The 14,562-nt window shown below is 41.4% G+C and overlaps 1 protein-coding gene across 43 annotated transcripts in view; it reads right to left on the minus strand.

Annotated features, from left to right (window-relative positions):
• Positions 1-1,663, minus strand: part of NRCAM (neuronal cell adhesion molecule) — a 148,241-nt gene extending 146,578 nt beyond the window's left edge. For 11 of the 43 annotated variants that reach the window (XM_033057157.2, XM_033057150.2, XM_033057143.2 and 8 more), the window contains exon 1: positions 1,546-1,662. The gene's annotated coding sequence lies outside the window, so the exon portion shown is untranslated. Of the gene's footprint in view, positions 1-1,545 lie in introns of all 43 variants that reach the window. The other 32 variants (XM_033057183.2, XM_033057174.2, XM_033057169.2 and 29 more) reach the window with 6 other exon arrangements.
• Positions 1,664-14,562: the final 12,899 nt, after the last annotated feature.

Genomic DNA, 14,562 nt, shown 5'->3' on the forward strand with positions numbered 1-14,562 from the left:
CTATTCAAAAGTAAACAAATGCCTGAGGTGTGTTCACACAAATGATAACATCAAACACATTAAACAAATATTAAAAAGAGGCTGCACCTGCAAGTCAGTTTTCTGATTTCCAGGTCCTTTCAGCTATGTAACACTAAACTATCCTTCTCTTACCAGCTGATATGTCTTTTGCCAAAGAACAGCAGCAAGATCAGGCTCTTGGCATAAAAGCTGCTCTCCTACTCAAAAGACAGTCCAGATGCTTTGTGATGTCTTACAGCGACCTGTTTTATGCCCAGACCCATATAACTACTATCCATAAATTATCACATCTATTACATTAAATTATGGAAGATGTTGAAATCATTAATAGTGCACCTAATAAGCACAATAAAGTTTTCAGGCTTCATCTACCTTCTCCACAATAGACTTAATTAAGAATCAAAATCAGACACAGAGAAAGAAATGCATAAAGACAGGCAAAATTCGAAAAAAGAAACCCAGGTGTTTAATACTAGTTTTTTCACTCAGTAGGAGGTTGTCCTGAATAAACACACAAAGGCTGAACCTTTATGGATAAAAGAACATAATGTCACGATCCATAGGTTTCACTGTAGAGCTATATATCACATTTTCCATTGTTTTATCCAACTACACAGAGAGCTAAGCAATAGCGTTCCTTTCACAGAGTACGTGTCAATATGGAATAGCCTTGTTGACTAGGCTGAAGCACACTATGATCTTAAATATTTAAACAGCTTGGCATTATTAATCAGCTACTGTTTACACTTAGACTTGGTTTAAACACATTTCAGACTTCAAAACTAACACATCGATGCTGAAGACCACAGCGACAGCTGAAGGTTTGGTTAATTATTAGTTTGTAACCAAAGAGACAAGTGCACTCGCTGCACAGACTTGACCACGATATTCTGCACTAATCGCCATCAAGAAGCCAAAATAGGCAAAACACGAAAAGCCCGCAATTCAGATACATTGTATCTATTTTATACCTAAACAAAACCGCAACTGTGAGGAGGGGGGAAAGGAAAAAAAGAAGTAAAGGCGATAACTAAAGGCGCAAGAGCCGAAAGACGGACCGCGGCAGTTCAGCACCGACAGCTCCTTCCCCCGCACACGCCCGGCCCTCGCCCCCGCCGGGCAGCGCACGAAATGGCGACCGAGCCCGCCCGGGGATGTGGGCGCGCCGCAGCCGCGGAGCGTCTCCGCCCGGCCCCTCGGCCCCGACCCGCCCGGCCCGGGAGGTGCCACCGGCCGCCGCCGCAACAAAGCCCCGCAGCGGCCGGCGCGGCACCGGGCGGGCTCCGCGGTGCCTCCGCGCCCGCCCCCTCGGAGGAGCCCCGGCACCCACGGAGGACGGGCGGCTCCTCGCTATCGAGGCGGCGCTGCGGGGGGATGGATGTGGCACCGGCGGCGCGGGGGGATGGATGTGACACCGGCGGGATGTGACACCGGCGGGATGTGACACCGGCGCGACGGCTGGCGCGGCAGCTCCCTCAGCGTGATGCGCGGCACGGTGACAGAAGCGGCCAGGTCGGTACTCACGGGAAGGTGCAGCCCCTCTGGCCGGGGAGAAGAGGGTCCAGGGGGTACCGGCGCTCTTGCTCCCGCTGCTGCTGCTGCTGCTGCTGCCCGCTCGGCAGCCCGGCGAGAAGAGCCGCGGCGGGCGCGCTCCCGCGCTATCCCCTCCCCGCCGCCACCGCCCCCGCCCCGGCCGCGCCGCGGGGAAGGCGCGCTCCCGCGGGGGGGCGGGGAAGGCGCGCGCGTCTGCGCGAGCCGAGCCGGGGTGGGCGCGCGCGCGGCGCGGGGGCCGGGGCGGGGCCGGGGCGGGGCGCGCGTCCCTCGCACCTGAGGGGGCGCGGGGCGCTTCCATCTTGAGCATCCCTTCCTGCCGGCCTGTTTCGCTCCCTGCCGCCGCCACCTGGCTTACAGCCGGGGTGGAATCGCCGTTGTACCGCGGCTGGGGGCTCCCGGACCGGCCCGGCCCTGAGCAGCCCCTGCACCGCCCGTGCCCCGGGCCCCGCCCGTGCCTTGCCCGGCCGAGCGCTCCCCGCGGCACCCCCGGAGCTGCCCCCCCGGCAAGGGCGCTGTTTTAAATAGCCGCATTATTTTAGCCCGGCAGTGCCCCTCTAAATAGATGGTTTCAGCGAGTACCCAAACTGGAGACAAGGATATTATTTTACACTCGAGAATTGTCCTGCTGAACTCGTTAAATTTACAGTTCACAAGTTCAGGAAGGCGGGCGCTTGGATGCGATCACTGAAAGCGGAGCTCTGCGTGACACCGTTTGGAGAAGAGTCGGGAAAGGGGCTTATTCCAAGTAAACCTTTCTGCTGAGCACACCTCTCCCAGAGCTCTCCTTCCCTTTCACGTCATCAGAAATTATTTCAATGTAATTTTGAGCCTTCTGTGGGCTGTGCTCAGTATCGTTCAGAATTAACCCAACGATACCTTTAACATGTAGTAAATGTGATTAACTGCTGCTGCTGAATTTGCCTTTGGATCAGCCGCTGTAGGAATAGCCTTTTGTGCATTGCAAGGTGGCAATTTCTGCAGTGGTTAACCATTATACATTTCAGGAAACAGCTCTCAAGGTGAGCTCTACGGTGATAACTTAATAGTGCAAAACACAATGCCTAAGATGAGCAAATAGCCTTGCCCTATATCTCTGCAGAAACCACATTATGACTCTGGCAAGTTGAATCTCAGCATCTAACCTTCTGAAAACAACACTTGAGATGAATAACAGATTCCATAAATGATATCTGGCACATGAATATAAATATCCAAGGGTTAAAGAACAAGTCAGACATTACTGCTTCTGACTTTGGAAATATTCAAACTCCTATCAATCTGAGGCCAGGATATTAATGTTTGAGACCAGAATACGCAAAGAAGATTAGATGAATGTGAAGAAAAAAGATTTTATGTAGAGAGAACTGTTCCAATGTTCTTTACTTTCATTTGTTTGCTAATTTGTTTTTTCTTTTGCTGTACAACTCTGATGTTTCCAACTGATTTATTTAACTACAAAAACACTACAGTCTAAGTAAATGTGCACCAGTGTACATACGGATGGCCTTAAAATGCTAGGATATTGCCTGACCTTCCATAGTATTGTGTTCCATTAGGAGATCATGTAGCCACTCCTGGCTTCGTGAAAATATACGTATAAAATGCAGAGAGAAAACTGTCTGAGAAATTATCTGTCTGTTTGCATCCCTAATGAATTTCATAGGCAACAAGGTGACCCAAATCTTCAGGAGGTGAACTATAGAACTGCAGGACACTTGAAGGGAAAGGTCTGAGTTGAAAGTTTACCTTTCTTAAAATGTAGGATCAAAGATCTGGTTAGTATTTGGATGGCCAGCATACGATACTTTACAAACACAAACCAGTGTGTTGTGGCAAACGACTTGGTGGAAATCAGACCACAAAACCTATGTAAAGGAAAAGCTTTTTCTGTTGCAGAGACGGCATAATAAACAACTCCATATTGAGAAAATAAATGGCGCCTGCTGATGTAGGATGAAGCTGAAGTGTTGCAGGTGATATGATTACACCATTACTTTTCGTAGCCTTTCTTCTCACTTTGTCTGCTGCAATTATATCCATGGATGGGCAGTTCCAAACATAGTCTTAGTCTTCATGTTCCTTTATTACCAACCGTAGTTTACTTAACTATCATCTCCTGCTTTCTTCTATATTGATCTGTTGGAGTTTTTGGTAGTCTTTCTTTAAGGAAAGATCAGGTACACAACACATTTATTTGAGATACAAAATTCATTTACAATTGTATTATTGCAATATTGTGACAAAGGGCAAAAAATCTATCAAACACTTGTCTATGATGGGTATCAGTTGTGATCTGGATCTTGAAAAGTGTTTTTAGGAAGAGGTTACAAATAAAATACTCAGCTGATCCATTGGGAAAGGCTAGTGTTAGCTGAAAAGAATTCTTTGACTTTTTTTTCCTAAAGCAGACATTTAAAAGTGATGTGGAAAGACGTCTTTGGTTGTTCATCTCACCTAACTTTAGATGTCTACTATGTGAATGTCTGCATCTGAACTAGTCACTCTCTCCACTGAGCATAAAGGGAACCAGAAATAGGCACTTTTAGTGTATGATTCATCTAACCTATTTTAGATGTCTACATTAGAACAAGCCAAGTTGCATCCTAGAAATGCCTGTTTCTCTCTGTTGACTGTAACAGGACCAGCGGGTGTCTCATTTAGCTGCAAATGTCTACATTGTAAGAGTGTGCATGTACTCAGCTGAATGCCATCCATGTGATTTTGACATGAGTTATCCCACTGTCCCACTGTTCCACTTGTTTTGAGGTTGTACAATGGTGAATGGAGCATGGTGTAGCCTGCAAAGTACTTAGCACAAAGTAAAAGGGTGAGGTATATCCCGCTGAACGTATTGAAAGTCAATAAAATTTAGACTAAATTTTATCATAATCAGTAGATTCTCAGGGCCCCAAATCAAACATTGAATAACTTTTGAGATTAATTTTAATCTAGTTTATTTATGGGCCCTTCATATTTCATTTGGAGGATTTTTTTCATACCATAGTAGTGAAGTAAATGCGCTTAACTGCTGGACTAATACTCTTCAGAAGCTGGTATTTATTTGCTAGAGAAGCATAAAATGAGGATATTTCTAAGCAGAAGAGAGACCAAAGATAAGATCAAAAGGTTAAGTGGTAATGTCTAATGTTAAAAGCTGCACTTCTTGGTAAGAGTAACAAATCAGCTTTCACAGAGCAACAGGCAGAGGATGTGTTTTGATGTAAAATATGTTGAGAACTAGGGTAGCAAGGGGATCGTACAGGAAAGACATTGCACAGAAGTGTTGTGATGTGCTGTCAACAACTAAAAAATAATTTAAGGCTTAAAGAGCTATTCTCTCAAAAAACAATTTGTGAATAGAGTTAGGTACTTCCATGACTGATTCATAAGCTATCACGTAAGTTTCCCTTACAAGAAATCGGAGTTCTCCTGGAGCCCCAGAAGGCTAGCAGGCTAAGCAAAGAGCAAGTTGGAAACAGCAACATGGAAATGCCATGGTTTAAATGCCTGTTGATGCCTATTTAGGACTTTAGATATTCAAAACTGGTGGCGAATACTGCCAGGGATTCACAGGGTGGAAACTTCCTTCAGGAATTAGATGCTTGAGTGAAAAATGAAACTACATGATTCTTTTCTTTGAGAAGTGAGTGGAGAGGAGGAACTGATACCCAATCGTTCATTAGCTTGATCATTAGAGTGCTGATAAAGAAAGCAGAAACTCTGGGCTTAGTTGTTTCTTTCGCTCAATGAACTTCAACTTCTCAGGGCACAAACTTTGCAAAACATCTGAGGATGAAGATAGAGTTTACAATCCACTCTTACAGGATAGTTAAACACTGAGAGGAAGTAAGATTACACACATAAAATATGTCTCATGCAATCAAGAAAAGTGTAATTGATATATATGACTGTGTAGGGGGAAACTTGTGTTTTAACCCTATGTCTACACATATTTCGCTGCTTTTTTGGGGGTTGTCTTTTTTTGTGTCTTTTTTGTTGTTGCTGTTGTTAGATTTTTAAGCGGCATTGGTTGTCCCTGATAGCTGGAGTGTCTAGATTATACCATGACTAATGATTAGAGCATTCTCTCTTGTGCCTATGAGTATTTAATAATTCAATGTAAAATGAAATACCTTTGGAAGGAGATATGAAAACAGCATTTTATTTAGGAATACTCAATTTCTTAGCTTCTAGTCAGCAAAGGCTGGAAAAAGAGTTACACATATATCAAACACCCTGAGTAATTCTAATTGCAGGAAGACAGTACCATCAGCTTGGTTTTGTGTCAAGTTTAATTGATCGTGTGGATGTGCTCTGAGAATTCTTAAGAGATAAATATTTCAAGTAAAATGGAGAGATGAGCTTTTAAAGACATTTGCAGATACTGTCATATGCAGACAATAGTACTTGTGTCCTTGCTCTATATTCCCATCTCAAGGGATATAGACCATTAGAACTTTCCCGAAACTCGAGAGAGAAAATATTATAAAATTTGTATTTAATATTATCTGTGTCATATTACAGAAACTACATCTGTTTTTGGCAGCTGTGTTCAACATGGTGAAATGGCTAAGGTAAATGGAAATTTGAAGTTAATTTCAACAGGACCAATGTATTATCCGATATGTAAATAAAGGAAGGAAGTCCTTCACACACAGTGGATTAAACTGTCTGCAAACACCAAACACTTTTTGTATATATAATTAGCCTTCACATTTTTCCATTAGAAGAGGTTGGCTGAGACTGTTAAAAATCTCTCAGAAGCATACTCAAGGTTCAATGTTCTTGAAAAACTACTCCACAAAGATGAAAAGTCCACAGACACCAGACAATTTGTCCAAAGGACTTCTAAAGTGTTGAATACTAAGCAGATCCATTTTCAAATCAGGAGCTTAGAGTCAAGTTTTATGTTATGATTTAACCTGTTTCATCCTTCAGCAAAGTGTCTCACATGTTAAGAGACTTTGTCTTCAATGGAGTTTTTTCCATTATGGAAATGATCTAGGAAGAAATGCCAAGATTCTGGAAATGCCTAATAATAGCTATTAGAGGTATAACTCTTGCTTCAGTGAAATTTTTTTCCTATCCACCAAGTATTAATGCATTTCTTTATTATGCATATCCATAACGTGAATGAACTTAATGATTTTTACACACACTCACAAAAACTAAGCATGTATTGAAGTATTTTATGATGACAGGGAAAAAGAACAGAGTTGGTGAAAAAGTAAGGGTTGCTCCTTTTTCCAATGAATATAAATTTTGATCATGTGCTTTATAAAACAGGTAAGGTTTTGCCTGGGAAACTGAGAAGATGGAGAGGGGAAATCTTTGTGAAAAATTGTATCAATTAAGTCCTTTTGAAGTTATCCTTTAGTCTTGAACTACAAAAATACCCAAAGGGCTTTAGTCTCCTTGCTTAGGATACACATTTTCTTTAAATCTTCTGTACCTTCTGAGGATGAAATTAGTTTTAAATTACAAACACATCATTGCCCTAATGGCTTACATTTGGATTTCTTTAGCAGTGAGAAAATCTCTGGATAAATTGACTGGCTTTACAGCAGAGGGATGTCAGGTCCTTGTAGCTTTCTGAAGTAGACAGCAGTGAACATTCAACTTTATTTTTTTCTGCATAATCAAACATATTTCCAAGATTGTCTTGTACTGGTCACCATATCAGGATAAAAATGTATTTTTAAAGGTCCAGAAAACTACAATTACTTCACATGCAAGGTTTCACTCTTCATGCTTTTATTTATGGATGTCCAAAATACCACAGAAAAAAACCTCTTTTCTCACTCTGGAAATGTGCAATTCACACTGGAAAAACACCCAGGGCAGGAGGAAAATCAATCCTTGTGCAGCCCATCCCCTCAGTTACAGTGAGTGCTGTTGTGTGGTGTGCGAGTAGTCTCAGCTTTAAATGGCACTGACATTAGTTAATAATTCCTGGGGTCTATCATAGTTCAGGCACAAAATGGTGTTTAGAAGATGTGATTGATGACCAGTGGAACAGCCAACCAGTAGCCCTTTTGAAACCAGGAAGAGCAGCTGAAACCCCACGGGAATGTTCTAGTTGCATGGACCTCTAGGGATATACTGGGAATTTAAAGGGTTCAAAAAATCTGCCCCAGATGAATCTAATACTTTAAATTACTCAGAAAATATTTGCTGAAAATGGTAATTAAAGAACATAAGAAATTAATTAAACCCAACGCATTTGTGCATCACAAGAAATGTAATTACACAGACTTGACAAAAGAAAGGAATTTTAAGATTTTAAAATGCTGAGATTTTCCAAATGCTATCAGGTGACATAGTGCTAGTTATAATTTCCACATGCTTTTGAGTTCAACTTGAGGTGCCATAAATTTGCAAAAGATTTGTTTCATGTGCAGTGGGAGCACCAACATAAACAGAAGGAATACCATTCTTTTATCCCCTCATTTTTAACAGAAAATTGCACTGACACATAAGCAAGTATATCTATTTAGTTTTACTCTTCTGTCTTTAGCAGATGAGCTTCTCCTTGTGCTTTTGTCTTTTGTTTAATTATTTCCAATTCCTGGTTTACTGGCATAGCACTCCTCAGTAAAGCACCCAAATGCTTTGTTATGTCCTCTTCTGCTTGATCCCCCCTAACCCTCTGCCCTTTGCCACACATGCCCCGAGCTTCATTGTTTTTCCATTCTTTCTGGCAAGAGCGTATCATTTTCCTTTCACAAACTAGAGGAAAGTTACACAGTTCCTAAGAACACTGAAAATTACTCTTCTCTGCCTCGCTTTGCTGGAGGAGCTATCATCACATACAGCAATTATCGTAACGTTTGGGTATCTTCCTTCTGTGCTGTGTGTCACTCAAATACACAAAACCCTGTAATTATGATGTATGATCCCTGGTGTTCACACTTTCCTCTCACTGGAAGTGAACCCTTTTCCAGTTTGTGTTCTAAGATTGTCAGTCTTTCATTCTGTAAATACCCGTGCTCCTTACAAAGTGCTCAGGCAGAGCTCACATTTAAAGGATAATCGCTCACCTCTTCCGGTGGCAGAACCTGCTTCCCTGCTTGCTGTCATGCTGACTGCTACAGGAGTCCAGCAGTTTCCTCAGCTCAGGAGTTCATTTGAGTATTCTGAAAACTTTCAGAAGCAAATTAGTGTAGTTACCAACTATATGGCCTCAAATCAGATGAAGTGACAGAGCACAGACTGTGTGATAATCCATCATTCACCAAGAGTGGTGAAAAAAGATTTTCCTGCTTTACTCAAACTGATTAATACTGATTGATTTTTTTTTTCTTTTTGTTTTTCATTGCCAGCCAGTTGAGGGAGGGGATTTTCCCACTCTGCTCTGTACTGGTGCAGTCTCAGCTCAGGCAATGTGTGCACTTTTGGGCACCACAATATAAGACATATAGTAAGTTGTTAGAGAGCATCCAAAGAAGAGTCACAGAGATGGGGAACAGTCTAGAGGGGAATAGGGGAGGCCTCTTAGCAGCCTACTGCTTTATCATGAGGAGAAGAGGAGGGACATGTGCTGATCTCTTCTCCCTAGTGATCAACCATAGAACCTGAGAGAATGACATGAAGGATTAGGTGGGATATCAGGAAAAGGTTTCTCACCCGGAGGGTTGCTGGGCACTGGACAGGCTCCCCAGGGAAGTAGTCACAGCACCAGCCTGACAGAGCTCAAGAAGAGTTTGAACAACACTCTCAGGTACATGATGTGATTGTTGGGGTTGTCCTGTGCAGGGCCCTGAGTTGAACTTAATGATTCTCTTGGGGCCTTTCTGACTCAGGTTAGTCTATGATTCTCTGATTATTTTAATAATACTAAAGGCAGAGTGGAAGCAAGCCTAAAAACACAAAGCATTGAAGTTTTATCATTCATTGGTGCTGGAAGTCCCAACTGGTGATGAGAAAGGTGGTCTGTAGGCTGGCACTGGCTCTCACATATGTACCTGGCAGAACTCTAACGCCCACAGTGATAGAAGTGTGGGCCAACCAACCTTAGGATATGTGGAACTGATTCTGTGATTTTAAAATCTAATACAGTCCCTAAAATGGAGTCATGAAAATGCCTGTGTTCTTTACAGGGAACTTCTAACTGGGTGTGGATACAACCACATTTTTTTCTGGATGAGTGCATGCACATGCTCACTATTTTCCACTACCATGGATCACAGAAACAGCTTTAACTCTGAGTTTACTCGCATATTTAAATATGCTAAATAATCATCTTGTTTAGCACATTCTAGTAATTTGCATTTTATAGATGAGTGTCTGTAATCAATACAGAGATGAATTTGTGGCTTATTGTTTCAATCTGTGCCTTCAAACCAAATAAACTCATCTGTCATCTAGATTTCTCTTAAAAAATGGTATACATATTACCTTTGACATCAAACTTTGTTTCTTTCTACTAAATTTCCTTTATGTTCTGAAGTTATTTTCTGTTATTTTGATTAGGGAGGAACCTTCTACCCTAAAGATCAATCCCTTGGCACCATCTATGTATGATCTTCTGTTATTGTAGCTATGTAATAATTATTTTCTCATTTCTCATATCATCTGTTCAAAGGTTTAGAAATGCTGTAACACTGACATTTTTGAACTATTGCTTTTTTATTCTGTAACACATTTATCATTTTTTTCTTCTGTGGTAGAAATTCAATAATTAACATGAAGAGAGCTCTTAGGCAAGTGCTCTCTTTTCCAGAAATAAACAGAGAAAAAGATGAGCACAAAGTTGTTCTTGTTCTATAAACCCTTTACAATTGTTTATAACATCAGAATTGGGTTTCAAAATTAGGCACGTGATCTTTAAAGACAGAAATTTACATCACAGCATTAGAGGCAGAGCTAAAAAATATGAGTTCTTCAGAATGGGGAACAAAGACATAGAAAAACATAGAAAACAAAAACATAAAAAAAATAATCTATTTTGGGAAAGAAAAGGGGAACGTCTTGAAACAGTACTCAGGTTGGAACTCCTACAGAAATGCTATCATACCTTTTGTCCTTAGGGGAGTAAACTCAGACCTGGATTCACAACAGCTATTGCTCTAGACCTTGAAAGCAAGATGAGAATAAGGCAAGATGACTTGTCTGAGTGAAACTGAGATCCTAGACATCTTCACCGTGGTGAGGAAGGGTAGGTGCAGCTGAGTGCACAGCTGACTACTTGACATCTACTGTGACACCTTGTTTTAGTAACCATAGACATATGCTTAGAGATGAGAGACAGCAGAGTTCTAGCACATATATCTGGATGAAGATGTAAAACACTGATGCAGCCTTTTGTGATCTGATTTGCTGACCTTCACAGCAGTGACTGCAGACCGGAGGTTAATGCTAAAGTACAGACTAGTTGTAGCAGTTATTGTTTAATTTAAGCTAAAGGAAGGCTGCAGTGCTATATCTCTATAAAGCTATTTGTGCATGTCTGCATCAGATTAGAAAATTAACTGCATTCAATGATTTTCTAATCTGTTGTTTACTGCTGTGGGAGAAAGGGTTTATGAGATTCAGTGTGTTTGTTTTTACAAATACAGTCTGACAAGGTGACTTACCTTCTGAAGAAGCTCTTTATTCTCATTTCTTTTTAGGTAACAAGGGAACAAAAGCTGTCCAGAAACTGTCATTTAAAAAAGTACATACTTCTGAGCACCTAATTAGAACTTTCTTTGCCTACTTTGAAAAGGCTTTGGCTCTGCTGTGTGCAGTTTCATATTCCTTCATTATCTTCCCTTACAATGCCTCTGGCTGCATCCCTAAGGCTTTCAGGCTCTAGAGAAAGACTCAGCTGTTTTCCAGAGGATCAATATTCCTCAAGGAACACGACTTTCACAGTTCCGGTCAGAACACTTCCTTGTGCTCTGCAGTGATTTGAGGCTACCAGCACATGTTCCATGCCCCCTCCATTAGGTGTGCTTTCATAGAATCACAGATAGCACTTCTCTCACAAGGCATGGCAGCACAGGCACATATTGGGATCAATTAAGTTTTACCACCACCAGCAGCAGAGTGCCCTTCCAAATAATAGAGAAATACCTCTGGAATCGCAGCCTGCCTATCCCCGTGTCACCCCATGGTGACAACCAAAGTCATACAAGTGGCTTGTAGGGTTTGCAGAGCAGCACCCATGCTGATCCTTTGACTTGTTCAGGAAACATGCTCCTTCCCACACACATCTGAGAACCTAACACCCCTCAGCCCAGTGCTGAATCTGGCTTGGAAACTTTGTTGTCTCATTGTACAGTAGACTTCTCTGGGACAGAAGGCTGGCATGGGAGTCTTCTTTTGAGGAACAGCCCCAGGCAGAAAGGAGAAGGCTTGGCACCATCTTCCCACTAAGAATAGCTGCCTATTTCACAAACATGCCTGTATGTCAGCTGGGCACTTGATACCAGGTCTGTCAGGGATGCTATCCATAGCAAAGGTTACTAGAACAAGGCATCTGCTGTCAGATGGATTTTATTTCTTCTGGAGACTCCACACCTCTGAAGTGTTTTTGCAGTGGGGAACTTACCATGGGAACCTTCTGTAGAGGGACTTCTTGACACTGTTAGTCTCTCACAATACCTTCAGGGTTTGGCATTCTAAGCCCAACTGGAAACCAGAGGACCTAGGAACTTGTCCTTTCCAGTGCCTCTAGTGACTTTGACCTGACTGTGAGCTATTGTGACCATGGAATATTGTTTTCTGAGGCCTGGCTGCAAGAGCTTCTTCTCTACAAGCGGCAATTGTGAGGGAGGAAAGCAAAGGCATTGTGCCCTCAATGGTAATAATGAACTAAGTCTTCTTCCTCATTATCTCCACATGGAAAGAGAACTATTTTGTTCTGAGTGCTTTGACTTTTTAAAGGCCTGACTGATCAGAAAGACTACTAATGTGAAGTGGCTCCAACTCCAGTGTGAAGGAGGAATATGTGTTGCTGTCCGTGTGCAGCAGCTGCAGTGTCCCATGCCAGCAGGGCCATTTGCAGGATTACCAAGCTCCCATGTGTGGTAATGATGCTGCTTTCTGGATGTGCCAGAGGAAAAGCACCTCATTCCAGTAACCAACTCATACTGACAAAAGACAGCAGTATTCCCACAGTCTAACACACTGTGGATATATGCAGTTCAGGAAACCAACTTCTTTTTTAACAGTGTTTCTTTTAAGTGGAATTATGATGCACCTAATGTAAATGTACTGGTTTGAAAAGAGGTAATGTTTACCTGAGAGGCTGCAGTATGCTAAGCCCTGCATAATGGATGAGGAAAAGCTTTCCACTTCTCAAAGACAGCCTGAAGTAGATGCACTCTACAGACCAGGCATAAAATATATAGGAACAACATCATGCTGGAAGTATTTTGTCTTGGTTTTTTCTTCACTCTCTCCAATATACACAACCATTTATCTATATATATATATGAACCCACGCAATAAACAGCTGTCCAGAGCACACTTGCTTCCTGACAATCTCATCTAAGTTTTCCTTCCTAATGTGCAGCTCTTCCCAATGATTTATGACATATCCAGTGCAAATTATTTAAAACTTATTGTGCTATAGAAATATTATTGTCTTTCTTGCTGTATTCATAACCAGATTCTTTAGACCTGGTTGGAATGGCACAGTGCTCAAGTTTGGAAGTTATGGCATGCTTATGTCCTAGTAGATTCTACAAAGAAATGCTTTGAAGTCAGATTTAGCAGTGTCAATGATTTTGTCCTTTGACTCCTCATATTAAACAGTACCTGAAATACCTACCTTTCCATGCAGGATGATAAAGACATTCCCTACTCAGCTTGTAAACTCTCCAACATTTCTGCTTCTTTTTTCTTAGCAATATAGGTCATCTTGTCCCATTGTTACAAGTTTTCTGACTGCCTGACTCGCCTGCCTGAAAATATATTCAAATTACAAAATGACAGGACAATATTTCTGGTTTCCACAGAGCAGCCAGTGAGGAAGCACAGAACAGCAGCGTTGTTGAAATGATGCCCTAGACACAGGCCAGATTTTTAACGAGTTACTTTTGAGGATTTGCTATCCAAATTCTGAGACATTCTAGAAGACCATTTCCCTGTGGTATTGGTGTGATGATTATTCATCATTCAATTAGGTCAATTAGGTTAGGTGTAAGAAGAAAATCCATTCCCTTTCCAGCTCCCAAGGTCTTTAAAAAGAAAAAGCTTTTAAATGCTAACAGCGTAACTTTGCTGAACTCAACATTGTACTTCAAAGCTATTAGTTATCTTTCTAGTTTGTCTCTGTGGTTGTACGTGACAATGTTATATTACAGCTTCTGCCTAAAAGGTAAAGATATCAAAATGCTCCTGTGTACTTTTTATGCTATTGTAACTATATGAGGAAATAGCTGTTAATGATATTAATATGAGAAACAAATAAATAAAATTAAATAATAAATAAAAAACAAAATGGAAGTGTTTCCATAAATTAAACATGCATTACCAGGGATATAAGTAATACAGTATTTCAGTGCTTGTTTAATTTTTTAAGTATGTTGAAAATCGCTAATGGTTCCCTTGCTGAAAATGGACAACTTTATTAAAATTTATTTATTTTTTAAATGTATAAATTTATTAAACAGAATTGTTCTTGTTAAATCTTGAAGATCAATTTGAAAATTACGAGTATCTGCAAACAGTGAAGGCCATCAGCAGAGTATTGGACCATGTAGAATTAATGGGCACATACTAGGAGCAGACACAACTGCAGGTGTGGGAATGAGGAGGCTGAGCACAGAACATGGGAACTGGGGGGTAGCACCTCCTTGAGTTCATACCACAGTGATGTGCAGCTGACGCAAGCAAAGAGCCTACTCATTCCTTCAGAGTTTGAGGAAGAGGCATCTGGCATGCTTATTTTTCTTCATAAATGAGTATGATAGCACCAAGAATAAATCTTACTTCTAGCACCAAACTATCCTTCAAACAGAACAGTTCTGCAAGGTCTGAAAATGACTCACTGTTTAA

This window comes from Catharus ustulatus, chromosome 4, assembly GCF_009819885.2.
Source record: "Catharus ustulatus isolate bCatUst1 chromosome 4, bCatUst1.pri.v2, whole genome shotgun sequence".
NCBI classification, from domain to species: Eukaryota; Metazoa; Chordata; class Aves; order Passeriformes; family Turdidae; genus Catharus; species Catharus ustulatus.